We start from the raw sequence: 27,854 nt of genomic DNA on the forward strand, positions 1-27,854 counted from the left end.
GGAGCAGGTCACCTTTCTATCTCCCTTGGTATCTGGCACAGTGCCTGCCACATTGGAGGGCCACAATACGTGGTTGTGGAATGAATTCTTCTCCATTAACCCTCCTCTTAACCATCCTCTTGCTGTCCTATTTACCTGACTACCCAGCTATGCTGTGTTCATTTCCTACAGCTGCCGTACCAACACTGGGGGCTTAAAGACCAGAGATGTATTGTCTCTCTGTTTCAGAGTCTTGAAGTCCAAAGTCAAGGTGTTGGCAAGATTGGTTCCTTCTGAGGGCTGAGAGAAGGATCTGTTCCAGACCTCACTCCTTGGCTGCTGGTTGCCTGTCATCTCCTTATGTCTCTTCTACATGGTCTTCCCTCTATGCATGCTGTCTTTGTGTCCAAATTTCCCCTTTTTAAATTTTTTTTAAAATATTTTATTTATTTATTTGACAGGGAGAGATCACAAGTAGGCAGAGAGGCAGGCAGAGAGAGAGGAGGAAACAGGCTCCTCACCCAGCAGAAAGAGGGATGCGGGGCTCGATCCCGGGACTCCAGGATCATGACCTGAGCCGAAGGCAGAGGCTTAACCCACTGAGCCACCCAGGTGCCCCAAATTTCCCCTTTTTTAGAAGGATATCAGTCCTATTGGTTTAAGGCCCATCACCCTAATGATCTTATCTGTTAACTAATTACATCTGCAATGACCCCATCTCCAAATAGGGACACGTTTTTAAAGTTTTATTTATTAATTTGAGAGAGAAAGAAAGAGATAGAGCATGAGCACGGTGGGAGGTGGGGCAGACGGAGATGAAGAGAGAGTCTTAAGCAGATGCCGCGCTGAGCTTGAAGCCTGACATGGGGCTGATCTCAGAACCCTGAGGTCATGACCTGAGCCTAAACCACGAGTCAGATGCTTAACCGACTACACCACCCAGGGGCCCCTAAGTATAGTCTCATTCTAAGGTTCTCTGGTTAGGACTTCAAGATGCAAATTTTATGAGGGACATCATACAATCTACGACTTACACCCAAACCAAGATAAAGAAAAATTGCTCTTCAGGATGTGAACCTTAGTTAATTCCCAGTCTAGTCCAGTGCTTACTGTATGCGAGATGCCAGAGTAAGGGCAGTACAATGAAAGAGGTACGTATTTCCCTGCCTTTTTGGCTCTGAGCATGGGATGGCAGTGGAATAGTACCTAGCGTGGCTTCTGGAACGCAGCAAGCAAGCATCCTGCAGGTGTTTAAAGACTATGGTGCTGCTGTGGGAGTCAGTGGTCCCAGAGTTCAGATACCCAGTTTTGCCACTTGTTCGCCATGCAGCATCGGGAAGCATTTCCAGCCTCTCAGGCTTCATTACCCCACTTGAGGACCTTAGGGTCTGTCCAGGTCAAACAGCCTGGTGAACCGCTGGTGGAACATCATGAGAAGAATGAAATCGGGATCCACGTCAGTCAGGGCTGCCCTAGTCCTGCCTTGCCAGCGGTACCGCTAACTTGTTTCTGGACCTGTGGCCCTCACGTTGGAGCCCTATGTTCCCGCTGCTACAGCACAGGGTAGGATGTGCTTAGCTGCGGTGACTGTCAGGAAGGCTCTCTAGGTGATTCATACTCTTGAAGTTCCTTGAGAGCAGGTACCATGACTTCTTTTTAAAAATTATTTAGATTCCTGTATTATGGAAAATGTCAAGCGGGCGTGAAACTTAAGGGGAAAAATTACAACGAGCTACCCTTAGCAGTTACCTAGCTGCAACAATCATAAACTCAAAGGCATTCTTTTTTTTCTAAGATTTATTTATTTGAGAGAGAAAGAGCATGAGTGGTGGGGAAGGGGCAGAAGGAGAGGGAGAGAAGCAGACTCCCCACTGAGCAGGGAGCCGGATGACGACATCAGGCTTGATCTCAAGACCCTGAGATCATGACCTGAGCCGAAACCAAGAGTCAGACACTTAACCGACTGAGCTACCCAGGTGCCCTGACTCAAGGACATTCTTGTTTCAAAGATATCCCTGCCTGTTTTCTCCCATTAATCACCTGCTGTTTGAAGCCATTCTCAAACATCAGATCATTTCATCAATAAATGCTTCAATATACATCCCTAAATGGTAAGGTAATTTTATCACCATATCACATCTAAAAAACTAACAATTCCTTTGCCACCAAATATCCAGTCCAGGTTAAAATCCACCCCCCGCCCCCCGCCGCGGTGTTTCACAAATGTGTTCTTATGTTTGGTATGCTTGACTCAGGGCCCAAACAAGGTCCAAACATCGTCTCTCAAGTATCTTTCAATCGGGAAGGTCCCCCTTCTTTTTTGTCTCCTTGAAATGTTTTCACTGAAAGAAACAGGAGACCTTAATCTCGCTCCTCTCTGTTTCCCTGGTGCCTGGTGTGGCACCAGAAAAAGAATCAGCACTTAATTGACGTTGGGAGAGTGAATTCACAGGGAAGTAAAGGCCCACAGCCTCATCAGCCTGGCGCCTTGCTGGGATGGGCTTTCCACTTCTCAGCTGCCTTTGCCTGCTGTCTGTCCTTGGACTAGTGTCTCTTCATCCAGCCTCAGTTTCCTGGTCTGCAGAGTGGACCTGCTGATCCCTGCCTTCTCCTCCAGTTCCCGGGAGGTTGTGACAAAGGCTGGGATTTTAAAAATAAAGCCTAAAACAGCTTTGAGCAATTGGTGCTATAAATACCAGAGGAGGAATTCTATTATTAAATGTCCTTTGTTCATAGAAGCTTCAGGCGGAGTGGTAAGGTTGAGAAGTAGAACCCCCTTTTGTTTTGCTTTCTGGTGCTTTTAGGAGTGTGGTGACTAGAACGAGCAGGGCTAGGCGCACGCCCCAGAGGTGGGCAGTCCAGTCTGCGCTGCTCTGGCTGGAGCAGGCCTGCAATATCCCAAAAATAGAATAGCCAGGAGAATGTGAGGACGGGGACAACTGTTCCTGTTTTGAAAAGCGTCGGAAGGATGGAGCTACAGGTGGGGGGTGAAGGTCTGCCCCGAAGAGCAAAGCCCAGCCAGGAAGTTGTGCCCCCGGCCAGGCTGGAGAGCCGAGATTTGGACCGGACTCCTGACAGCACCTGTGGTCCCAGGGTCTGGTCATGTCCCTGGGGACGATGGAGAACTTCTTCCCTGGAAATTCCGCACGTGTTTGTGAGTCCGTTAGTTTTTGTTCCAAACAAAGAGATCAGAAAAGCTCTGAAGAGTGGCCATGAGCTGCTACGGAGAAGTGAAGAGCCAGTTGGGTCAAGTTTCAGCCTTCCCTGATTCGGAGAGGATTCCCTGCCAGGAGCCATGAGAGAAACAAAGGGAGGCCTCGTCTGTTGGGCATCTTTGACCTAAACTACACTTCAGGGGGAGGCCGCACTTGGCATTACCCCCGCCCCACTGACCCCTCTCCTTATCCCCCCCCTCCCCACTTTCCACTAGGTGGCACTTGCTGAGGTGACCCCTGTGGTCTAGAACATACTGGGCATGCCTGCATGGTGTGTGCTATGGGGATAACAGAAATGACAACAGGACACGGGGCTTTGCAAAAGGAGCAAATCACTAGGAATGTAAAAAGTAAATTTAAAAGTAATGAGGACCTAAATGTACCCATATGTGAAGTGGGAAGTTTCAAAGTTTCAGCCTTTTCTGAGCTTTCTGTGTGCCCAAAAGAGGAGCTTATTTTGGAAGTGGAAGAAGTAGGATTTTTTTTTTCCCTCATCAACTCAAAAGTGGTTGAACCAATTTAGCTCAAACTATAAAAAGACAAAACCAAATGCGCTCTGGTACAAGATTGCTGTGTGGAATTAGAGTGGAAGCAACTAGAGGGCTGAGAGCATAGAGACGTGTTGCCTGGCAATCTTCTTCTGCCAGCTGATTTTTCCAGATGCCCATCCAAGGTATGAGGGGTGGGTTCAGGTCCTGGGGTTCCGAGTCAAATAGGCAACTAATTCAAAATAAAATCTTCTTTTTCCTTGAAGGTTACTGGAAGTTTCCTGGAGTCTGAAATTATTTTGCTAAACATTCTCATTTTTATATAAAGCTACCAGTGGAACCAAGATGATCTGTATGTGTTTAATGAATGAATTTAACTATGTATTGACCAATTAGAGAGGGAAGTGGTCCAGAGCTGTTAAGAACACGAACTGTGGAGACAGGTACACCTAGGTTCGTAGCCCAGCTCTTACCCTTATCTTTCTTTCCAGCTGCTGGAACTTGATACTGAGCCTGCTGCTTCTTCGGTAGAACCCAGATGAAGATACCTCGGGCTTTGGTAAGTATTAAATAAGATGACAACCACGAAACATTTAGAATGGCACACGATGCATTATGAAACCCCAAAATAGTGGTTATAGAAGTCATTGTAGCCGTGATAGTTAAAAAATTGGAGATGGTGGGGCACCTGGGTGGCTCAGTGGGTTAAGCCTCTGCCTTCGGCTCAGGTCATGATCTCAGGGTCCTGGGATCGAGCCCCACATCTGGCTCTCTGCTCAGCGAGGATCCTGCTTCCCCCCCTCTCTCTGCCTGCCTCTCTGCCTGCTCATGATCTCTCTGTGTCAAATAAATAAATAAGATATTTTTTAAAAATTGGGGATGGCTCCAGGGCTTTTCTACCAAGTCATCTAGGTCAGTGTTTTTCAAAAAAGTAGAAATTTTCTGGTGACCAGCAGTAAGAAATATGTTTTAGGTGGCGATCGAGTACACATTAACACAGAAGGAACAAAAGTTTCCCAGAACAATACTTACCCTTACTGTGTGCAAAGCCTGATCTTCTACTCTAGGCTACTTTATCGTATTCAATTCTGTTCTAGTCTACTGTACTTATTTTATTTCCATTGATCTTTAAATGTTGATACGGCCCACTACCTAGATTTCACTACTGCCTAATGGGTCATGGCCCACTGGCTGTTGAACGCTTCCCTGGATGAACCTGGGGAAGGCACTTAGCCCTCTCTGGATCCCAGGGAGCTGTTTTCTTCTGAATGATCACTTCTGGCCAAGGTTTGGAGCCAAAGTCAATGTTCCCTGAATTTTCTTCCCCATTCAAACTACCTGTTGGGACAATGAATGACAGCTGCCAAGTGATTAGACATCAGGCCTCCTCAGACTTTCACCACTGTTCTGGCTCCTGGTTGAGGACATTCTTTTTCAAGACCCTTCTAGCAAGTCAGGCCAGCATCTGGGTTTGGCTGCTGAGTCTGGCACAGATGTGCAAGTGCATGTGAGCAGGTATGCCTATGAGAGAGGGGAGAGAGGGAAAAACAGAGAGAGAGAGAGAGAGAGAGAGAGAGAGAGAAAGTTAGGAATTGGGGAAAACAGAGAAAGGACTGCCAAAATTCTCATATTCTCTAATATCTACCTATCAAGTTTCTGCCAGATTGGAGGGGAATGCCCACTCCCCTGGGTAGTAACACTTTCCAAAAAGATCCTCCTTCTCTGGAGGCGTCTGACCCAGTGGAAAAGAGCCCAAACACCAAGTTTCGCCAGCTCTTTGCTCCGCCTCCCCGGTTTGGTCCCTTCGCCTTGACAGAGCCTTGGGTCCAGTAAGATGATCTGACCGCAGCTGGTCTTCTACACTTGGAACAATTTGGAAGCAAGAGAACTTGGGGAAGGAATTTGGTTTCACTAAAAATAGCTGCATTATAGACCCTGTGACTTGCCACTCCTCGGAACAGTCTAATGTGAACCGCACAGGGCCCACTGACCCCTGCAATTCCTTGGGACTGTTTGCTTGCCCTGCCCGGAGCCCTCGAAACCAGGAGGGGCTTAGGGAGTTGAGGGTGCTTTGGCTCAGATGCAGATTTTTGCAAATCTCAGAAACGCACGATGACGGTATGACCAAGGAGCCTCCTCCCGCTGGGAGCGCGTGAGTCTTGGCACTAATAACAACAGGCCCCTTTAAGATTTTAGTTCATGGTGGGATCTCGTTTTGCTCGTCACTGTCAGGCCCATTGCGTCTCCACTTCTAAGGTAGGTGAAAGCAAACTAACTGGGGAAATGCGACTGGAATTGTGATCCTCTTGGGTAATCACTGCCCGGGTTTCCTTGGCTGAGAGCAGGGGGTGGGGGGCGGGGGGAGCAAATGTCACGGCAGAACGTAGATTATAAATAAAAGTCTAACTCCATGCTCTCAACACATGGATCAAGCCACAGTGATGTTTGGGGATGATTTCCCTTTCTTGCACCCTCCTACCAAAAACCAAGGGTGTACCTAGCAGGAAAACACCTCAAGTGTTAAAATTAATCCTTTCTCAACTTCTCTACCTAGAGCTGCTTTATCGTAGATGCCTTGTCCTTCCTGTCCTGCTGGTAGCTCTCAGAATGTGAATCTGGCTCCGGGCCTTGGTTATCTGTGTTCGCCTCTTCTGCTACACCACAACAGAGAATAATAGAGACCTGCCTAGAGCAGGGATTCCTGTCATTCAGGCAGTCCCCAAGAAAGAGGGAATCCAGTCCAGGTACATAAAAGATTTGCTTGGATTCTGTTTCCTTCCTGAAATACTGCTGTCTGGACTCATCTCTGATTTGTGGTCTGTTTATAGCTGTGGGCCTTGGAAGAGGGCTTGGAATTGAAGGGGAGCTGGAGACTTCTGGGGTAAGGTTAGGAGCCTTTGGACAGCAAAAGAAGCTGCCTTAGTTGCTGGCAGGTTGAACACTAGCAATTTCTTGCTTAAAGTTGACTTGAGCGCACTGTGCTAAGAAAACTACTATGCCAACTTTCCAGCTTGCCAGACTAAGGTGTTTTCATGTAAGTGAAGAGACACTCCAGTAACAGATATGCTCACTTCAAATGAAAGCCATACTCTTAAAATATTACATGGCTGGAAGAAACAAATCTTCTAATGCAGGATCATGGGTCTCTGCACATTTTGTAGAAGAATGGAATATACCAAATGATACTGGAGAATTCTCTCCCCTCCCCACCTGGTTTTCTTTCATCCGTCTTCAAGGTAGATGAGTGTCCAAAGAGCATGAAGTTAAAATCTTGAGCCCAGAAGAAACATCTTGGAAGTCACGTGGTTTGTTTTTCTTATTGGAGCCTAAGTTGGGATGAGTGACTCTCTGGTTTCATCCTTAGATTGTCACCTCAACTTTTCACTGTGACCTCAAAATGGATATGTGCTGGATATTTCCATTTTGAAGCCATGGCTCTATCAGCATCACATCTTAATGGCACTTTCTCCTTTCCAGTATTACCATTTAAAGGTTTGTTCATGTTGCTGCAAAGCAAGATGAAACATTTGGAATTATTTTCCCCATGTTGCACTGGGGCAGCCATATGGCATCATGGGTGCCGTGTGCCGGTCTTACCACCCAAACATGTCGGTTGTCACATCTTATCGAAGGTCCTCAGGGGTTTTGCATTCAAATTGGGGATGTGTTTTATTGAGACATCCTAGAGAAAGTGAGTTGCTGAAGGTTGCCTCCAAGTAGCACACTTGCCTAGCACTCTGAACAAGTGATTCCACTGATAAGATCTCCATGAACAAACAGCTTTTCAGGAATGCATTGGTCAGTAAAGCCGTGATTCCCAAGCTCCGTTTCATGAACCAGTGCCAGGCTGGGTGCCCAGGAATTACCTGGAAAGATCATTTAAGAATGTAATTTCTGGGCCACATCCCTGGAAATGCAGACTGAAAGGGTCTGGGAGTGGAGCCCTGGTAACAGGACTTGTAGCAAGCAATCCTGGTCATTCTGATGCATGGCCAGATTTGCAAAGCACTGTACGAGTCAAAGTCCTGCTGTATTTGTCTGTTTGTCTGTCTGCCTCAAATCTCTCAATGATTTCCTTTTGCCCTTAGAATAAAGTTCACACTTTTTTCACCTGGCATTCCCCAGGCCCTCCATGATCCAGCCGTGACCCAGCTTTTGAATCTTATTTCTTATCATTCCTCTCCACCAACCCCTCCCCCCATCATGTCGAGTTGAACACATACCCGTTTTGCTCTCAGGTCTATTCACTTTACTAATGCTATTGGCTTTGACTGCTGTGTCCTTCCTCACTTTTCTGCACACCCCAATCTGCCCCATTTTTCTTGGTCCATACCTTAGTGTGCATAGAAAGGACTTGGAGGGTCTCTTTTAAATGTTGCTCCTGGGACTCACTTGTGGGGATTCTGATGCATCAGGTCTGGAGCACCTCAGAGAATGTTATGCTGACCATGCTTTGAGAAACAGTACATCTAGCTCAAATGTCATCTCTCTCTCTCTCTCTTTTTAAGTAGGCTCCATGCCTAGTGTAGGGCTTGAACTCCCCCAGATCAAGAGTCACAGGCTATATGGACAGAGCCAGCCAGGCACCCCTCCAATGTCATCTCTTTATAAAACCATCTCTTGAAGCATTCATGCTTCCTCATGCCGGCTCCCATAGCATTTTGTTTAGAGCTCTGTAATTTAAAACTTCACTCTTTTGTTATTTGAAGTATGGCTATACATTATCATTTCCCTCACACCACAACATTCAACGAGTACCTAATATAAAAGGTCTCTCTTCCCTTCAAGAGTCCAAGCTGCTTAGGAGACAAGATCTCTGTCCGTTGATCTTGGGAAACACCTTGGGCACGAGTGTGGCGTGTCAGGGGGCATGGCAAAGCTTCAGTCACTCTGGGGTAGATGAGGCAAGGAAATCACCTGTCTGAAGATAAAGCTTTATTTCAAGCTAAGAGATGTGGATAAGAGGCAGATCCTTTCTGTCTCCATGTCCCCAAACTGAGCTTTATGCCCAAGAGTGGGATCTGGGGGAAAAAAAAAAAAAAGAGTGGGACCTGAGAAGGCTTCTGGGGTTGGGCAGTCTCAGAGCACAATGATGACTGGATTCCAGGGAGTCTCTTGGCCTAGGTAGGATGGGAAAGCACCTGGCATTTCTACATACAGTAGTTCCGTCATAAGGGAGGGATGAACACAGTGCCAAGGTGGGGGCAGAGGGGGGCCAGGAGAGACCTTGGGGGATGAGCGTCTGTAAGGTCTTTACTTGGGACATGCTTCCCTTCATTGCTTCATCTCGTGCCTCCCTGTAGCTCCTCTGGAATTGTCTGTTATTGAAATTCTACAGCTCTTTCATGATTTTTAATTTACTTATATAGTAAATTTATATAATTATAATACATAATTATATAATATATATATTAATTATAATATATAATTATATAAAGCATGTGTAATAACCCATTTTTACTAACCTAGTATGTATCCTTCCAGTGTTTTTATTCTCGTGTAATTATGTGATGCATGCATATGTGCACATATATACATGCATATGTCTCTTATTTTATTTTTTTTAAGATTTTATTTATTTATTTGACAGAGATCACAAGTAGGCATAGAGACAGGCAGAGAGAGGTGGGGGGAAGCAGGCTCCCCGCCGATTAGAGAGCCCGATGCGGGCCTCGATCCCAGGACCCTGAGATCATGACCTGAGTCAAAGGCAGAGGCTTAACCCACTGAGCCACCCAGGCACCCATGCATATGTCTTTTAAATTATAGATTATTTTGGGGAAATTATATCATGTTATACTTTTCTGTATTTTATACTTCTTGCATTTCTGAACTGTGTGACCTTAGGGCTTCAGTTTCCACATCTAGAAAATGAGGATGGTAATACTACCTATCTCACAGGTTGCCGTGAAGATTCAGTGAGTCAAAATACATAGAACACTTAAGACAGTGCTCTGCGTGAGTGTTTGTTGTTATCATTGTTATGGCCATTCACATTCAACAAAACCTACACATTGGCTGTTCTTGTTTGATTTCATTGTTTTTAATGGTGGCACAGGATTTTGTGATATTGATGGAGACCAGTTGAGCCAACCATTTGACTTTAAGCAGACATTCAGTTTGTTTCCATTTTTTTGGTCGCTAAAGAGCAGCATTGCAATACACACCTTTGTATATATACTGTCACCTGCACTTGTTTTTCTTAGGCTGGGAAAGATTTCTGGGAGTGGAACAGCTGGGTTGGAGTGTGTATATGTTGTCTTAAATTTCACTAAATATTGCAATACTGCTTTTTAAAAAGCATGTAACAAATACACAACTCCACCAGTAATGTATGGGTGTATAGCTTTTCCTGCGATTCCACCAGCAGTTGATTTTATTACTCTTTTTAAATTTTTATAGACCTGTGAGTTTCAAGTCTCATATTATTGCTACTTGAAAGTTGAGTTTCTCTGGCTACTCATGAATGTGAAGCATTTTGGGGGGGGGGGACAAACAAAAACAAAAACCAAAACAAACCCCAAAATCCAAAAATAAAACAAAGAAACTGTTGACCATTTGGATTTGCTTCATCTGTGAAGTGGTTCTTCATGCGCTCTGCCTATTTTTAAAATGGGTTGTTTTTCCTTGTCAATTTGTAAGAACTCCTAGTACATTATAGCTATAAGCCCCTCATCTGTTCTTTGCATGCAGCTATGTTTCCAATTTCTTGTTTTATTTTAACTATTGTGCCTTGTGCCAAAATTTAGAAAAATTCTATGTAGTCAGATTTTGTTTCTAACTTCTGGGTTTTAAGGATTGGTTAACAGGGGTGTGGTGCGTGTAGTTTCCCAGATTTTCTTGCAGGACTTTCACTTTTTCCATATGTAAATATGTCTTTATCTAGAAACTGTATTGATTTTTGGCATAAAACATAGGTTCAATTACATATTCTTTCAAATTAATAGCCAGTTGCATCCATACTGTTCATTAACAATCCATCTTTTCCCCCCTCGAATGAAATACCACTTTGGCCATGTAGTAAATGCTTATGTATGGGATTCAGTTCCACATTCTCTATTTTATTTTCGGATCTAATTGCCTATTATTCCTATGCCACTACTTAAGGTTTGACTTGATTATGGTGACTTTAGGGTATATTCTGATATCTGGCCTGAGATGTGTCTCTCTCATTATCCTTGTTTCTCATGGCTATTCTAAGGATTTTATTCTTCTGTATAAGTATTACGTCTATAAATAAATGCCCTCTTTTTCTCTTGAAAAATGTGGGGAATTTTAATTGGATTAAAGATATTGATTTGGAGAAAATTAAAATTTTATGATATAAAGTCTCATGATTTTTTCATTTATATATTTTTTTCAGCTTTTGCTTTATGTCCTTCAGTAAGCTATTGCTGTTTTCTTCACACTGGTCTGACGCTTGTTAGATTTAGTCCTGTGTAGAACGTAGGCTTTTTTTCATTATTCTGAATGTCATTTTTCCTATTTTCATTTTGTGGTGTTGATCCGTGAATATAGAAACACTATTTTATATAGTAACCCTGTATTTCATGGTCTTTTCTGATGTTTATATTAGTTCTTGCTTTTTGTTGGGGGGAGGGTCGGGTTGGTTTTTTTTTTTTTTTTTTTTAAATAAACTAGACTCTCCAAGACAATGTAGAATGTAGAATAATAATAGGGATGGGGGAATTCTAGTCTACTTCAGCATTTTATTTGAACAGGTGAGTGTTTTGCCATTTGAAATAGTATTTTGCATCTGTTTTTGGTAAACAGTCTTTATTAGTTTAAGAAATCTTCTGATCCTGTTTATTTTTAAAATGTATTAGGAATGCAGCTGAATTTGTCAATTGACTTTTAAGTCTTTCTTGATATCATTATTCATATGATTTTCCTCTAATTTATTGATGTAATGAATTATGCTGATAGATCTACTGGTACTGAACCTCCTTTGCAAATGTAGTCCTATACGTCAGTTAGTAATTTCTGTAAACAAACCAGCCAAGGCCTCAGTGGCTTCAAAAACAACAATCCTTTGTTTTTGCTTATGTTTTCTTCAGGTTAGTTGGGGTCTGGCTGATCTAGTCTGGGCTCGTCTTAGTGGTTCTGCTTGTCATTATAGGTCTGTTGGTCTTCTAAGGTTGCTTTGCTTCATGTTGTTGTGTCTGAAGCATCTCTGGCCCAGGTACCCCTTATCCGCCTGCCAGGGTGAATAGGCTATCCAGGCTAGTCTCAGAGTGATTGCAGAAGCACAAGAAGGAAGGCAGGTGGAAATGCATGAAGCCTCTTAAGGCATAGGCTTTGTAGTGGTACACTTCCACCTCATTTTATTTGTCCAAAGTCATTTGGCTTATTCTAAAGTTAAGGGGCAGTGAAATGTATACCATATTGATGGCAGGAACTCCAGAATCTCTTATATCAATAAGATGTTTTAAGTAAACCTCAGGGTAACCACAAAACAAAAACCTATAGTAGATACACGCAAGAGAAGGAAATCAAAAGATACCACTATAGAAAAGCATCAGTTCACAAAGGAAGACAGCAAGAGAGGAAGAAAGAACAAGGGAACTATGCAAGAGCCAGAAAACAAATAACGAGTGCCATAATAAGTGCTTACCTATCAGTTACTACTTGAAATTAAAATGAATTCAATTCTCTAATCAAAAGGCACAGAGTGGATGAATGGACAAAAAATCAAGACCTACATATATGTTGCCTACAAGGAACTCACTTGAGTTTTAGGATACTCACAGGCTCAAAGTGAAGGGATGGAAAAGCACATTCTAAGAAAGAGAATGGGCAACTCTACTTACATCAGACAAGATAGACTTTAAGTTAAAGACTGTAACAGGAGGGGCACCTGGGTGGCTCAGTAGGTTAAGCCTCTGCCTTTGGCTCAGGTCACGAACTCAGGGTTCTGGGATCGAGCCCCGCATCAGGCTCTCTGCTCAGCAGGGAGCCTGCTCATCCCTCTCTCTCTCTGCCTGCATCTCTGCTTACCTGTGATCTCTGTCAAATAAATAAATAAAACCTTAAAAAAATTTAAAAAAACTGTAACAGGAGACAAAGAAGGTCGTGATTTAATGATATAGGGGTCAATTCATTTAGAGGATATAATAATTTTAAATATATATGCATCCAACATCAGAGTACCTAAATTGATTAAGCAAATTCTAACAGATCTGAAGGGTGTTACAGACAAAAATACAATAGTAGGGGACTTCAGTTCCCCACTTTCAGCAGAGAATAGATCATCCAGACAGAAAATCAATAAGGAAACATTATTGGACTTGAACTATACTTTATACCAAATGGATCTAAAAGACACATACAGAACATTTTATCCAACAGCAACAGAATACACATTTTTACCAAGTGCACAAGGAACATTATTCAGGATAGATTATGTGTTATGCCAAAAAAGAAGTCTTGGCAAATTTAAAAAGACTGAAATCATACCAGGTATCATTTCCAACCACAATGGCATAAGACTAGAAATCGATGATAAGAGGAAAATTGGAAAATACACAGATAAGCAGAAATTAAACAACCTAACCAAAGAGGTAAAGGAACCGTACTCGAGGAACTACAGAACACTCATGAAAGAAATTGAAGAAGACACAAAAAGATGGAAGACCATTCCATGCTCTTGGATCAGAAGAATAAACATTGTTAAAATGTCTATACTGCCTAGAGCAATCTATACTTTCAATGCCATTCTGATCAAAATTCCACTGGTATTTTTCAAAGAGCTAGAGCAAATAATCCTAAAATTTGTATGGAATCAGAAGAGACCCCGAATCACTAAGGAAATGTTGAAAAACAAAAATAAAACTGGGGGCATCACGTTCCCTGATTTTGAGCTTTACTACAAAGCTGTGATCACCAAGACAGCATGGTACTGGCATAAAAACAGACACATAGACCAGTGGAACAGAGTAGAGAGCCCAGATATGGACCCTCAACTCTGTGGTCAAATAATCTTCGACAAAACAGGAAAAAATATTAAGTGGAAAAAAGACAGTCTCTTCAATAAATGTTGCTGGGAAAACTGGACAGCTATATGCAGAAGAATGAAACTCGACCATTCTCTTACACTGTACACAAAGATAAACTCAAAATGGATAAAAGGCCTCAACGTGAGACAGGAATCCATCAGAATCCTAGAGGAGAACACAGACAGTAACCTCTTCGATATCAGCCACAGCAACTACTTTCAAGATATGTCTCCAAAGGCAAAGGAAACAAAAGCGAAAATAAAACTTTTGGCACTTCATCAAAATCAAAAGCTTCTGCACAGCAAAGGAAACAGTCAAAAAAAACAAAGAGGCAACCCACGGAATGGGAGAAGATATTTGCAAATGACAGTACAGACAAAAGGTTGATATCCAGGATCTATAAAGAACTCCTCAAACTCAACACACACAAAACAGACAATCATATTAAAAAATGGGCAGAAGATATGAACAGACACTTCTCCAATGAAGACATACAAATGGCTATCAGACACATGAAAAGATGTTCATCATCACTAACCATCAGGGAGATTCAAATTAAAACCACACTGAGATACCACCTCACACCAGTTAGAATGGCCAAAATTAGCAAGACAGGAAACAACATGTGTTGGAGAGGATGTGGAGAAAGGGGAACCCTCTTCCACTGTTGGTGGGAATGCAAGTTGGTGCAGCCACTTTGGAGAACAGTGTGGAGATTCCTCAAGAAATTAAAAATAGAGGTTCCCTATGGCCCTGCAATTGCACTACTGAGTATTTACCCCAAAGATACAGATGTAGTGAGAAGAAGGGCCATCTGTACCCCAATGTTTATAGCAGCAATGGCCACGGTCACCAAACTGTGGAAAGAACCAAGATGCCCTTCAATGGATGAATGGATAAGGAAGGTGTGGTCCATATACACTATGGAGTATTATGCCTCCATCAGAAAGGATGAATACCCAACTTTTGTAGCAACATGGACGGGACTGGAAGAGATTATGCTGAGTGAAGTAAGTCAAGCAGAGAGAGTCAATTATCATATGGTATCAGTTATTTGTGGAACATAACAAATATCATCGAGGACATGGGGAGATGGAGAGGAGAAGGGAGTTGAGGGAAATTGGAAGGGGATCTGAACCATGAGAGACTATGGACTCTGAAAAACAATCTGAGGGTTTTGAAGGGGAGGGGGTGGGAGGTTGGGGGAACCAGGTGGTGGGTATTAGAGAGGGCACGGATTGCATGGAGCACTGGGTGTGGTGCAAAACCAATGAATACTGTTACGCTGAAAAGAAATTAAAAAAAAAAAAACTAAAACAAAACAAAACAGAAAAAAAAAAACCCAAAACATACTCCTGAACAACCAATAGGGCCAAGGGTGAAATCAAAAAGGAAATAAAAAAATATATATCTGGAAACAAATGTGAAAATGCAAATATGGTATGAGATGTGGCAAAAGCTGTGCTAAGGGGGAAGTAGATAGTGATGAATAATTAAGAAAAAAGAAAGATCCCAAACAACTTGATACCTCAAGGAAATTTATACCTCAAGGAACTACAAAAACAAGAATGAACTAAGCTCGAAGTTAGCAGAAGGAAGGCGGTAACAAAGATCAAAACAGAAATAAATGAAATAGAGAATAAAAAAAAACAACTAAAACTATCAATGAAACTAAGAGTTGTTTTTCAAAAAGGTAAAAAGAATGGACAAACTTTTAGCTGACTTACCAAGAAAAAAAGAGAGAAGACTCAAGTAAATAAAGTTGTAAATAAAAAAGGAGGCATTACAACAAATATGACAGAAATGCAAAGGATCATGAGTGACTACTATGAAAATTTTTATGGCAACAAATTGGGCAACCTGTAGGAAATGGATACATTCCTAGAAACATACAAACTATCAAATCTGAATCATGAAGAATTAGAAAATCTAACCAGACCAATAACAAGTAAGGAGATTGAATCAGTAATCAAAAACCCCCTAACACAGAAAAGCTCTGCACAACATAGCCTCGCAGGTGAATTCTATCAAACATTTAAAGAAGGATCAATGGCAATTCATTTCAAACTCTTCCAAAAAATAGGAGAGGAGGGAATACTCCCAAACTCATTTTATGAGACCAGAATTACCCTGATACCAAAGCGAGATAAGGGTACTACAAGAAAAGGAAACTGCAGCCCAATATCCTTGATGAATATAGATGCAAAATTTCTCAGTGAAATACTAGCAAACTGAATTCCACAGGAACTTAAAAGGATAATATATGATGGACAATTGGGACTTATCTCTGGGATACAAGGATGGCTCAACACACACAAATCAATTAACAGAATGAAAGACAAAAATCATACGATTATCTCAATGGATGCAGAAAAAGCATTTGACAAAATTCAGCATCTTTCCATGATTAAAAAAAAAGCCTCTCAAAAGTTTGTGTATAGAAGCATATACCTCTGGATTCTTGGGTGCTCAGTCAGTTGAGCATCTGCCTTTGGCTCAGGTCATGATCCCAGGATCCTGGGATTGAGCCCCGCATCAGACACCTTGCTCAGCAGGGGGTCTGCTTCTCCCTCTGCCTCTGCCTGTTCTGCGGCAGCTCTCCATGTGTCTGCTCTCTCTCTCTGACAAATAAATAAAATCTTAAAAAAAAAGAAAAGCAGTATACTTCAACATAATAAAGGCCAGATATGACATACCTACTGCTTACATCATACTCAAAGGTGAAAGGTTGAAAATTTTTTTCTCTAAGATCGGGAATATGCCAGTGTGCCCACTCTTACCGCTTTTATTCACATTAGTACTGGAAGTCCTGTCCAGAGCAATTAAGCAAGAAAACAGAAATAAAGGGCATCCAAACTGGAAAAGAAGAAACATAATTGTTTCTGTTTGCTGATGACATGATCTTATATTTAGAAAATCCTAATGACTCCACTAAAATCTCTTAGAACTAATAAGTGAATTCAGTAAATTTTCAGGATACAAAATCAACATTTAAAAATCACTTGTGGGGTGCCTGGGTGGCTCAGTGGGTTAAGCCTCTGCCTTCGGCTAAGGTCATGATCTCGGGGTCCTGGGATCAAGCCCCGCATCGGGCTTTCTGCTCCGCAGGGAGCCTGCTTGCCTGCCTCTCTGCCTGCTTGTGACCTCTGTGTGTCAAATAAATAAATAAAATCTTAATTAAAAAAAAATAAAAATCACTTGTATTTCTATACAACAGTGATGAAATATGGGAAAAAGAAATAAAGGAAAGAATAAAGATATTTAACAAAATCATCAAAAAGAATAAAATACTTAGGACTAAATTTAATCCAGGAAGTGAAAAATATATACACTGGCAACTGTAAGACATTGATGAAAGAAATTGAAAATGACACTAATGAATAGAAATATACCTTATGTTGATGGACCAGAGGAGTTCCTATTATTAAAATGTATATACTATCCAAAGCTATCTATAAATTCAGTAATTTATCTGTCAGATAATTCTGATGGCATTTTTCATAGAAATAGAAAAACAATCTTAAAATTCATATGGAGCCACAAAAGAAATCTTAAGTAAGTAGCCAAAGAAATCTTAAGAAAGAAGAAAGCTGGAGGCCTCACACTCCCTTATTTCAAATTACATTACAGATCTATAGTGGTCAAAACGGTAAGACATAAGAGCAGACACATTGAACAATGCAACAAAATCAAGATACCTCAAAGTAGGCAAGACTAGTTAATGAAGAAAAGATAGTCTTTTAAATAAATGGTATTGGGAAATCTGGATACCCACATGCAAAAAAAAAAAAAAAAAATGCAGTTGAACCCCTATCTTACACCATTCACAAAAATTAACTTGAAATGAATTAAGTAAGGCCTGAAACTATACAACTTGAAAAGACATCTGTCTTGGCAATGATTTTTTTTTGATATGACACCAAAGCAAAGGCAAAAGAGGTGAAAATTAACAAGTAGGGCCAATGTTAGAGTGAACACTTCTGCACAGCAAAAGTAACAATCAGCAAAATGAAAAGGCAATCTAAAGAATTGGATAAAATATTTCCAAACTGTATATCTGATAAGGGGTTAATATCTAACATGTCTAAAAAAAACCCCTCATATACCCCAACAGTAAAAAAATGAAAAATCCAATTAAAAATGGGTAAAGCACCAAAAAAACATTTTTTGAAAGAAGACATACATATGTGGCCAAGAGAGGGCGCCTGGCTGGTTCAGTAGGTAGAGCCTGTGACTGGATCTCTGGTTCTGGAGTTCTAGCCCCATCCTGGGTATAGGGATGACTTAAGAAAATGAAATAAAATTATTGAAGAAATGACAATAAACAAATGTGGCCAAGAGGTATGTAAAAAGGTGCTTAACATCATAATAATCATGGAAATACAAGTTAAAACCACAATGAGATATCACCTCACACCTGTTAGAGTGGCTGTTATCAAAAAGACAAGAAGTGACAAGTGCTGGGGCACCTGGGTGGCTCAGTGGGTTAAGGCCTCTGCCTTCAGCTCCGGTCATGATCCCAGGGTCCTGGGATCGAGGTCCACATGGGGCTCTCTGCTCAGCGAGGAGCCTGCTTCCTCCTATCTCTCTGCCTGCCTCTCTGCCTGCTTGTGATCTCTCTCTTTGTCAAATAAATAAATAAAATCTTAAAAAAAAAAAAGTAACAAGTGCTGGTGAGGGAAAAAAGGGACCGCTCGTGCACTGTTGGTGGCAACGTATGCGTTGTGGAAAACAGTACAAAGATTCCTTTAAAAAGTAAAAATAAAAATACCATACGACCCAGCAATCCCACTTCTGGGTATATACCGAAAGGAGATGAAATCACTATCTTGAAGCCGTACCTACATTTCCATGTTCATTGCAACATTATTCACAATGGGCAAGACATGGAAACAACCCAGTATCCATCGATGAATGAACAGAAAAAGGAGATATAGTATAAATATATACAATGAAATAGTATTGAGCCATAAAAGGAAGCGAATCCTGCATTTTGTGGCAACAGGGATAAATTTCCTGTTGACAGCATTATACTAAGTGGAGTCAATCAGACACAGACCAATACTGTGTGATCACACTTGTATGTGGAATGTAAAAACACTGAACTCATGGGAACAGAGAGAAGAATGGTTGTTACCACTGGCTGAGGGATGGAAGGAACAATTAGGTGTTGGTCAAAGAGTTCTTTCAGTTATAAGATGAATATGTTTGAGGAATTTCATGTACACCATGATGACTGTAATTAACAATACTGTTTTCTATATTTTAAAATTGCAATAAGAGAAGATTCTTCATGTTCTCATTATCACAACAAAAAGGTAATTCTGTGAGGTGGATAATGGGTTAATTAACCTTAGTTTGGTGAACATTTCATTATGAAACATTCAAATCATCTCATTGTATGCCTTAAATGGACACCATATTATGTGCCAATTAAATCCCACTAAAGCTGGAAAAAGAGGAATTGAGGAGCTTTTCTTCCTTTTTATGGCCTGGAATAGTTTAAATGATATTGCAAATATTGTTTTATTTTATTTTTTTTAAAGATTTTACTTGTTTATTTGTCAGAGAGAAAGAGTGTGCACAAGCAGGCAGAGTAGCAGGCAGAGGCAGAGAGAGAAGCAGACTCCCTGCTGATCAGGGAGCCTGATGTGGGACTCTATCCCAGGACCCTAGGATCATGACTCAAGCCAAAGGCAGATGCTTAACCAACTGAGCCACCCAGGTGTCCCTGAAACTATTGTTTTAAAAAAATAAGTTGAATTAAAACAGATGAACCATATTATGGTGACTTTTATTTTTTATTTTAAAAAAGATTTATTTATTTGAGAGAGAAAGAGCGAGCAAGTAGGGGGAGGGGCAGAGGGAGAGGAAGAGAATCTCAGGCAGACTCTGCTGAGCGTAGAATCCATCATGGGGCTCGATCCCACCATCCTGAGATCATGATCTGAGGCGAGACCAAGAGCAAGATGCTCAAATGACAGAGCCACCCCAGAAAGTGATTTTAATTGCTTTTGAGATAGTGTGTAATATTATTTTGTTTAAAAAGTCTTCTAGGAGTGTATTTCTTAGTTCCCAGGCAAGAAGTTTCTGCATTCTAAAAATTATTTATTCCTATTTCCTATTTATTTTATATTTTAAATATTTAACATTTAAATATAAAAATATATATTTAAATTTATTATAGGTTATGCTCAGAAAAGCTCCTTTTTATTATCTTTTAAAACAAGTACCACCTTTCCTCTGTCTCTTCCCTCTTCTCTTTCTGGAACATTCTTCAGGACCTCCACATCTCTTCCACTTTCCTTCATGATTTCCTTCTCATGGTATTTTTGGCTTTGTGCTCTGTGATTCTTCTACTGTGCCTTCCAGGTTTCAGCAGTGATCATCCTCTCCTTCTGTTCCCTACTAAACTGTCTATTTAGAAATCATGTTGTGTAGTTCCAGAAAGTCTGTTTTTATGCGGCACTTGAGTCTCTCTATATGTTCCTATTTTGTTATTCTTGTTGTTGAAGTGACCATTTGTGTCTCTTCCTGCCTTCTGTCTCTTTAGGCATGTGTTGCTTAGTCAACCTTTTTCTGGGAGCTGGTTGGTTGCTGGATCTACAGAGATGGTTATGAAGTATTTTCCCGTCAGCCCATAGGGGTCAGCTGATGTTGGAGGGGACCTCCCAGAGTTTACCAAGTGCTAGTAGGCCCTCAAGGGGTGGAAAGCCAGGCCTCTTCACATGGTCCCTCTCTACACTGACCTGATCTGTTGTTCTACTTTATTCTTTCTTGGCCCCTCGGAGGCCTAGGAGACCGGGGACACAGGTCTGATATTATTTTCCCAGTCTCCTGGCTTCCTTGCACTGGGCCTTTCTGGCAGTGGATCCAAGCTTTGCTCAGCACTCATGGAAGAAACCCGGACAACTCTTCCTTGTGAAAGATTTTCACAATGTCTGGGTCTTCACATCTAGCTCTTGCCCAGAGACCTCAATAGCCATTTGGCTGAGGAGAATCAGGCAGCTTGGAGTTGGAAATGGGAAGGAACCCATGCTTAGGTCACCATCTTTCCAGAACCTGCTGTGGTTTCTTACAAAAAAGCAAGAAGGCCTTTAAATATGACTGGCCCTTGGCCAGTGGTGAAGTTCAGGGTGAAACCTGTTTCCATGTCTGGGTGAAAACAAAGCTACTAAAATACTGCAATAAGGGGTTGAGTAAATACAGAGACAGATGAATAGAGAAACACGCACAGACACACACAGACACACACATGCACTGTGGCAGTGGGAGGAGCATAGGAGACAGGAGGTCCAGAAGGTTCATGCCAGAGGATCAGACAAATGCCTGTAATGAGTTTATCTAGAAGCCCTAGAAGAAGTGAGGAGGCCAGAATTCACTGGAATTCTGAGAAGGCACCAGGAAGTGGAAGCTCACAGGCTGATCTGTGAAGCCATGCTGCGTGACTGCCACAGGCTCTTGAGAACAGTGTCTTCTGCTTCCTTCCCACATTCCAAGTGTCCAGTGAGTTTCTCTCAGGGGCAAACGCTACCCTGGAGCCACACAGGGAAGAGGCCTCTGGGTAACCTGGTCCTGGCCTTGGTCAGCAGAGGCAGTGGTAGCAGAGCTGAAAATTGACAACGTAGGACAGTACCCCAGACCGAGACCAGACAACAGCAAGGGAGAGATACGGATGAGGGTGAAGAGGCCTCTGGAGAGGCCGTACCTCTCTCGGCTGGCATGCTTTGTTCTTGCTCTCAGAGATGTCCGCTAACTTCAGAGCTACAGTGTGACTCCCTCACTAGTCATGGATTCTTTCAGAATCCCGTGGCCCGTGCCAACCAGTGCCGAGACAGGGACCTGAGCCTTCTTGACCATGTCAGCCCCTGGCAGTGCAAAGTGCATGGGCTTTTGTGACACAAAGACCTGGGTTCACATGCTGCCTGCACGATTCACTAGCTGTGGGAACCTGAACAGGTAAATTGCTCTTTCTCAGGAATTTTTTTTTCTGTTTTTTTTTTATTTATTTAAATTTGATTAGCCAACCTATAGTACGTCATTGGTTTCAGATGTGGTGTTCAATAATTTATCAGTTGCGTATAACACCCAGTGCTCATCCCATCGTGCGCCCTCCTTTTTTTTTTTTTTATGTGCCCTCCTTAATGCCCATGCTAGACACGTCTCCAAAGGCAAGGGCAGCAAGAGAAAAAATGAACTATTGGGGCTTCATCTCAGTTCTCTTCATTATTTGTAAATAAAGGGTGACAAGATCTAGCTTTGGAGACAGGTACAATGACCAAATATATATGTTTTTATATATAATTATATATATTATATATAATATATATCATATTATATATTTTATTATATTTATATTTTGTTATATATAATATAATATAAAATATATATTTATTATAAATATAATAATATATAAGTTATACATAATATTGTATTATATATAATATTATAATATAATAAATATAATAATATAGAATAAATTATTATGTATATTTATATATATGTACATATATATTTTTATAAGTATATATAAAACACTGTCCATTAGTTCCTCCCTCTGTTTTTGGTCATTCATCTGGTGCAGGGACCCTCAAAGGGGCTCCTCTTTTCCTGGCCTGGCAGCAGTGGGGCAGATCCGCCCTCACGGATCTGAGATGCTCTCTCCAGAAGTGCCCGAGAGCAAACGCTCGCAGGCTGGGTGATGCAGGGAGGAGGGAGACTTCATGCCACAAAGCGGAATAAATATGGGGGAAAAGCAACAGGGAACAGTCGCGCTAGACCCTGGCAGCGGGAGAGGGAAAGAGAACATGACAAGGGAATGACACGGGAGACTGTGCTGGTAGAAGTGGAATGGGCAAGCAGAAAACATTCCAGGAGTGGGAAACTGAGTTGGGGAGTCCCTTGGAGAAGAACGTGTCCATGCTGTGCCGAGTCAAATCACACCACCTGGGTCATACATACTTTCAAGGGACGGAAAGTGCAGGTACAAGTGTCTCATCGTAAGAAACTCAGCTTGGCATTCATTAACCATCTGCAAGTTGACCCTTTTTCCCCTAAAACGTAACCGCTATTTACAGTACCTGCCGGGGACCTGTGCTCTGTGGGGAGGTAGAAAGCCAAGCCTGGGCCCTGGAGCTCCAAAGAAGGCTCCAGGCAGCTTCCCCAGAATACAGGGGAGTTGGAGGCGAAAGGCACTAGCAACACAGTGATCTCACTTCAAATGGCCGAGGACGAGGAAGGTGCTCAGAATCTCTCATTGCCAAAAGCCTGGCCCAAAAGACAGGGTTGGGGAGACAAAGAGACGAGCCACCGGCCAGGATCTCTGAAAGGAGATGACATTTGTGATGGAGACTATTCATTAGGGATCCGTGACTGTGGAAGGAAGAGGGAGGAGGCAAGATTGAATAGAGGGTAAAGCTGAACTAACTCAACAAAGCCTTGGCCAGGCACGCGGGGAGCTCTGGAGTGAGTACTGTCTGGCAGAGAACTTGTGCCGATCTCAAATGGCCAGGCCTCTCTCAGTCACTGGGTGTGGCCTGCCTGAGGGAGGGCATGAGCTCAGGTGAGGTCAGGATTCTGCAGCTGAGGCAGATTCTGAAGGAGCTGGCATCTAGGGGCTGCTCAGGGCTCACCGACCACACTGCCCACAGCTGGGTGGCAAGTTGCACGGCTCACATCCCTGTCTACCGCACAGAGGGGCACGTGTTGATAGAAAGTGAATGAAAGCCCAATAAAGCCCTGTGTGAGATCGCTTGCTCCTGCTCTAAGGCTTGGCTTTATCTTTGCAGAAATGTTAGAGGCGCTAATTATTCCATAACATTTACAAAATATGCAGTGTCATATAGTGGAAAGAGGGGGGACTTTGGAAGCAGAAAGTGCTCCTTGAGTCTCAATCCTGTGTGTACCTTTTTCCTGCAATCTTTACCTCTCTGAGCCTGTTTCCTCATCTAGAAAATGGAGATAATCACAGTCACTAATTCAGGGTTGCCTTGCATATATAAGGTTGCGTAATTTGGATAAATATTACTATGGAGCGAGAAACCCAGTATATTATATAAGTGAGGTTATGATGATGAGGCTATTTGCTATGCCTGTGATGTGCCCTGTGCTATGTAACCATGGGATGGAGATGGGGGACAGTCAGTGTGAGCAGAGTTTAGCCCAATCCTTGTCATCCCGGAGCATACAATCTCAAGGATTCTAGATTTGGGCAAATCCAAGTGTGCTAAGCATTTACTACCATACCCAAGAAGTTTTCAACAAATATAATTGTTCTGTCTGAAATCTTTTCCACTGGCATCATCACTATAATCACCAGAAGGGAGGCAAGAGCAGGATTTGAAAATCTTCTGGAAACTGACTTGAGCCAAAGTCTTTTGTGGGTTATTTACTGGGCGAGACGATGGCCAGGTCCTCTGTTTCTAATGTAGAGAAAAACAGGAGTTTGCTGTGGGGAAAAGGCCACGTTTGATGATCTATGTCTCTTGACACAGGAGATCCTTGAATGCTGTGGAATGATAGGGACTCTGGGTGGGAAACCAGTGCTGCCCAGTGATATTCTTTGTTTGGGAGTAGAGTGAATCCTTAACAAGCTATGGCTTGTTGTTTCCTTCTTTGCTGGACGAGAAACTGATAAAACATTTAAAGATGTTCATTCTATCTCTCTTTTCAAGTTTGTTTACTTTTTTTTTTTAAGAAGTCTCTACATCCAGTGTGGGGGCTTGAACTTACAACCCTGAGATGGAGAGTTGTGTGCTCTTCTGACAGAGACAACCAGGTGTCCCTAAAGATGTCCATTCTTGACTGGCATCCCAACATCACGTTATAATGTTCCAAATGCTCAATTTCAAGAGAGGCAGAAAATCCCATTTATGTTGATTGGAAAGGTCTTTGAATTAAGCCGTTTTGGAACAAATCATTGACATCTCTCTGTCTTATTACTGGCACACACTCTAAAAACCCATTCTGGTCTGTAAGAAGGCCAAGGAATGGAGATAACTGGGTCTCAAAATGGTTCTAGGACTCGCCTTTCAGACATCTCTTGCTGTGTGTAACAATTTATCCCCAACCGGACTGGCTTATAACCACAATTTTGCAGATAAATCTGTGGGTCAGGAATTTGGACAGGGTGTGGCAAGACAGGCTCTTCGCTCCATGAAGTCTGGGGCCTTGAACCTCAAAGAGCTGGAAGCTGGCTGGGATAGCCTGACTGGGGTCCTAGGTCTAGAGTTTTGTTCTTGCCATCAGCTGGGTTTCTCAGGTGTCCTTCACATGGCCTCTCGACCTAGCCAGCTTGGGCTTCCTCACAACACACATCTCAGGGTGTCTGCTTTCTTCTATGGTACCTGACTCCCCCCAGGGACAAAGCGGGGGAAGGGCCACATCCCTTAGAGGCTAGGCCTTGAACTGGCACGGCATCACTTCGGCCACATTCTGTTGGTAAAAACAAGTCATGAGGCCAGCCTGGATTGAAGGAGACTTTACCTCTAGAGCGTGGAGTGGCACAGGCCTATAGGATTAGGAGAAACGGTTGGTCACTCTTCTACTTACCATTTCCGCATAGCTTATTGCCCTCAAACTTAGTGGCTGAAAACATCCATTAAATTTGGCTCAGAATTTTATGGGCTAGGGATTTGAGAAGGGCTCCCCTGAACAGTTCTCTGCGAAGAGGTCTCTCACCAGGCTGCGGTCAGATGTCAGCTGGGGCTGGTTTGGGGCTGGACGCCCAAGATGGGTCTCTTGCTTGGTCGGCAATCAATGCTGGCTGTCGGTTGGGAGCCCAGGTAGCAGTGTCAGCCAGAGAGGAGAGCCTGGAGGTGAACTTCTCTTGCATGGCTATCGCAGAGTAGGCGGATTTCACGCATGCGGCTGGTTGGCTTTCCCCAGAGTAGACATCCCAAGAGGGCCAGGCAGAAGCTCCACGGCCTTTTCTAACCTAGCCTAAGAGTAATGGACCATCACTGCTGCCATGCTCTATCGACAGAAGCAGTGACAAGCCTACCCGGGATCAAGGAAGAGGGGATAGAGTGCCCACTGGCCTTGTTTTAAAACTGCCACAGTGATCATCTTTGGAGATGGTCTTCCCTAACTCTTTGGTCAAAGAAATCCACAACTCAAGATTCCGATTGATAGCAATCTTGAGTGGTGATGGAGATGAACAGTTGGGTTTGAATCAAAAAGGAAGGCCTTTCAGAGCTATAGCATTTGGATCTGAAAGTTCAAATCGCTAAGATGTGAGCTTAAAGACTGAAAGTGACTTCCGACTTCTAGACCTTGGCCCAGTGGGCCTTTCTTTATCTCAAGTGTTGCTCTTGCCAGGCCACCTCCTTTCGAACCAGCTTTCTGCTCTGAAGTGTTTTTGCAAATGAAAAACACATTTGGTCCAGCAAGGAGCAGTCTTGTCACAAGCATCTAATTTGGTGGTCCCTGATGACAGTGGCTTTACACTCGGCCAGTCCAAAGCTGCCAGGAAAGAGCCCTAAGTGTGTCTGTCCTCTGTGCTCCAACTCACCCCAGCCTTACCCTCCAGCACAGACAATGGAAGCATGTGGCATCCTGCCCAGAAACATTGCTCAGAGCTGCCGGAGGATGAACAGACCTGGAATCCAGAGGCTGGTGTCTTGAGACATTGGGGGACTGGCATGAAACAGACACCAGAAAGATGATAGGGCCAAGGGAACGAAACTCTCAGGATTTTTCCCACTTTCTTTCCAAAAACTCAAGCCTCTGTCCTTTATTCTGGAAAACACCCAGGCCTTGGTAATGGTGTGGCCATGCAGCATTTCGCCTTAGCCCTATTGCTTTAATTCCAGGGCCAAGTCACTCAACTCCACCAGATAACCCCCGTGCCCCAGGTTTTCTCAGATGTATGGAGCTCTCTCTCTCTTTGTAGGATGGGCAGAGAGACGGGGTGGACGAGACCAGGTTACCATAGTGACAAGGCAGTGAGAAGTGAAGGGATCTGGTAGTGTTGATTGCTAGGCTGAAAAGCGAAGGCATTTCTACCTCGGTGGTGGGAAGGGCCAGAAGGATCTGGGTGGGGAAGGGGAAGTGCCCAGACTAAGCCAGGGCTTCACTGAGCTGCTTCGAGACGACTCCATTTGGTTGTGGGGAAAAGACTACCTCCCGAATGCCCTCACACAGATGGCGGATCCTCTTCCTGATGACCATCCCAAGTTACCACGCAGCTTGGGGGCACTGGTGCACGCCTGCTTCGGAGCCAGTACCAACAACATTCTGTTCATATTAATCACAGAGGTTTGAAAAGGGGAAAGCCCCAGGCTTTCTACAAAAGAGGCTGCCCATGACCTCCCTAGTAAGGTCTTCAGCTTTCTTTAGGTGAGATGCTTATCCTGACACCTCATAATCCTTGGTCTCTGGCCCAAATGCACGCACTTAGGATGTCTCTGATTTGCCCCCATATGGACACACATCACTGTATTGTTCTTGCCTGCGGTGTCTGTTTTCTTTATCTTCGGATCATTTCTTTTGTAGGGTGGTTTATGGTGAAAGAAACACACTTTACCTATTTGTGTTCATGGATAGATGGATTCAACTAATACTCCCAAACAGACATCTCAATTCATCTGAATCTATTAACTAAGCCAGGTTTACTCACATGTTAATGAACTAGTGTTCTTCAGGAACCGGGTGGTTGATGTCTGGCTGCCAGGAGAGTTACTTACAAGACAGAGACTGACCCTTTTCCCAAAAGAGGGTCTTGTCGGTTTTTGAGGGTAGGTGGATCAAGAAAATGTTCTGTGTACACAAGAGGGGTGTGTATGTGTGTGTGTGCACATACATGTGTGTTTGTGCCGAGTTAAGGGAGTTTGAAAAGCTTTAGGGGTTTAGGACTGGCAGATAGATCCAATAAAAATGTGCTCTCCCCCACCTTTCAAGAGGCTGATGGGAGTGTTGAGAGACCATGTCATCTAATAGAAGAGCACTGTCTAAAATGAAGGACTCACCTCTTTTCCTATCCTGGCTCTCTGAGTTTTTTTGTTTAGGCTTCATCACTTACCAGCTGTGTGACCTCAGGCAACTTACTTAACCTCTCTGAGCCTCTATTTTCTCACTTGTAAAATGGAAATAGTGGTACCAGCACTACCTAGGGCTGCTGTAAAGATAAACTAGGATAATGATGTAAAGATTTTAGTGTGCTGCTTGGCGGAAGGTAG

The 27,854-nt window shown here is 42.9% G+C and overlaps 1 protein-coding gene across 2 annotated transcripts in view; it reads left to right on the top strand.

The window, feature by feature from the left end:
* The first annotated feature begins 4,186 nt into the window (after positions 1-4,186).
* Positions 4,187-27,854, top strand: part of FGF13 (fibroblast growth factor 13) — a 491,770-nt gene continuing 468,102 nt past the window's right edge. The window contains exon 1 of one of the 2 annotated variants that reach the window (XM_045068230.1): positions 4,187-4,241. The gene's annotated coding sequence lies outside the window, so the exon portion shown is untranslated. Of the gene's footprint in view, positions 4,242-5,661; positions 5,939-27,854 lie in introns of those variants that run through there. The other variant, XM_045068231.1, reaches the window with a different exon arrangement.

The sequence above is a fragment of the Mustela putorius genome, unplaced genomic scaffold (assembly GCF_011764305.1).
Source record: "Mustela putorius furo isolate JIRA1106 unplaced genomic scaffold, ASM1176430v1.1 tig00003899_pilon_pilon_pilon, whole genome shotgun sequence".
Taxonomy (NCBI): Eukaryota; Metazoa; Chordata; class Mammalia; order Carnivora; family Mustelidae; genus Mustela; species Mustela putorius.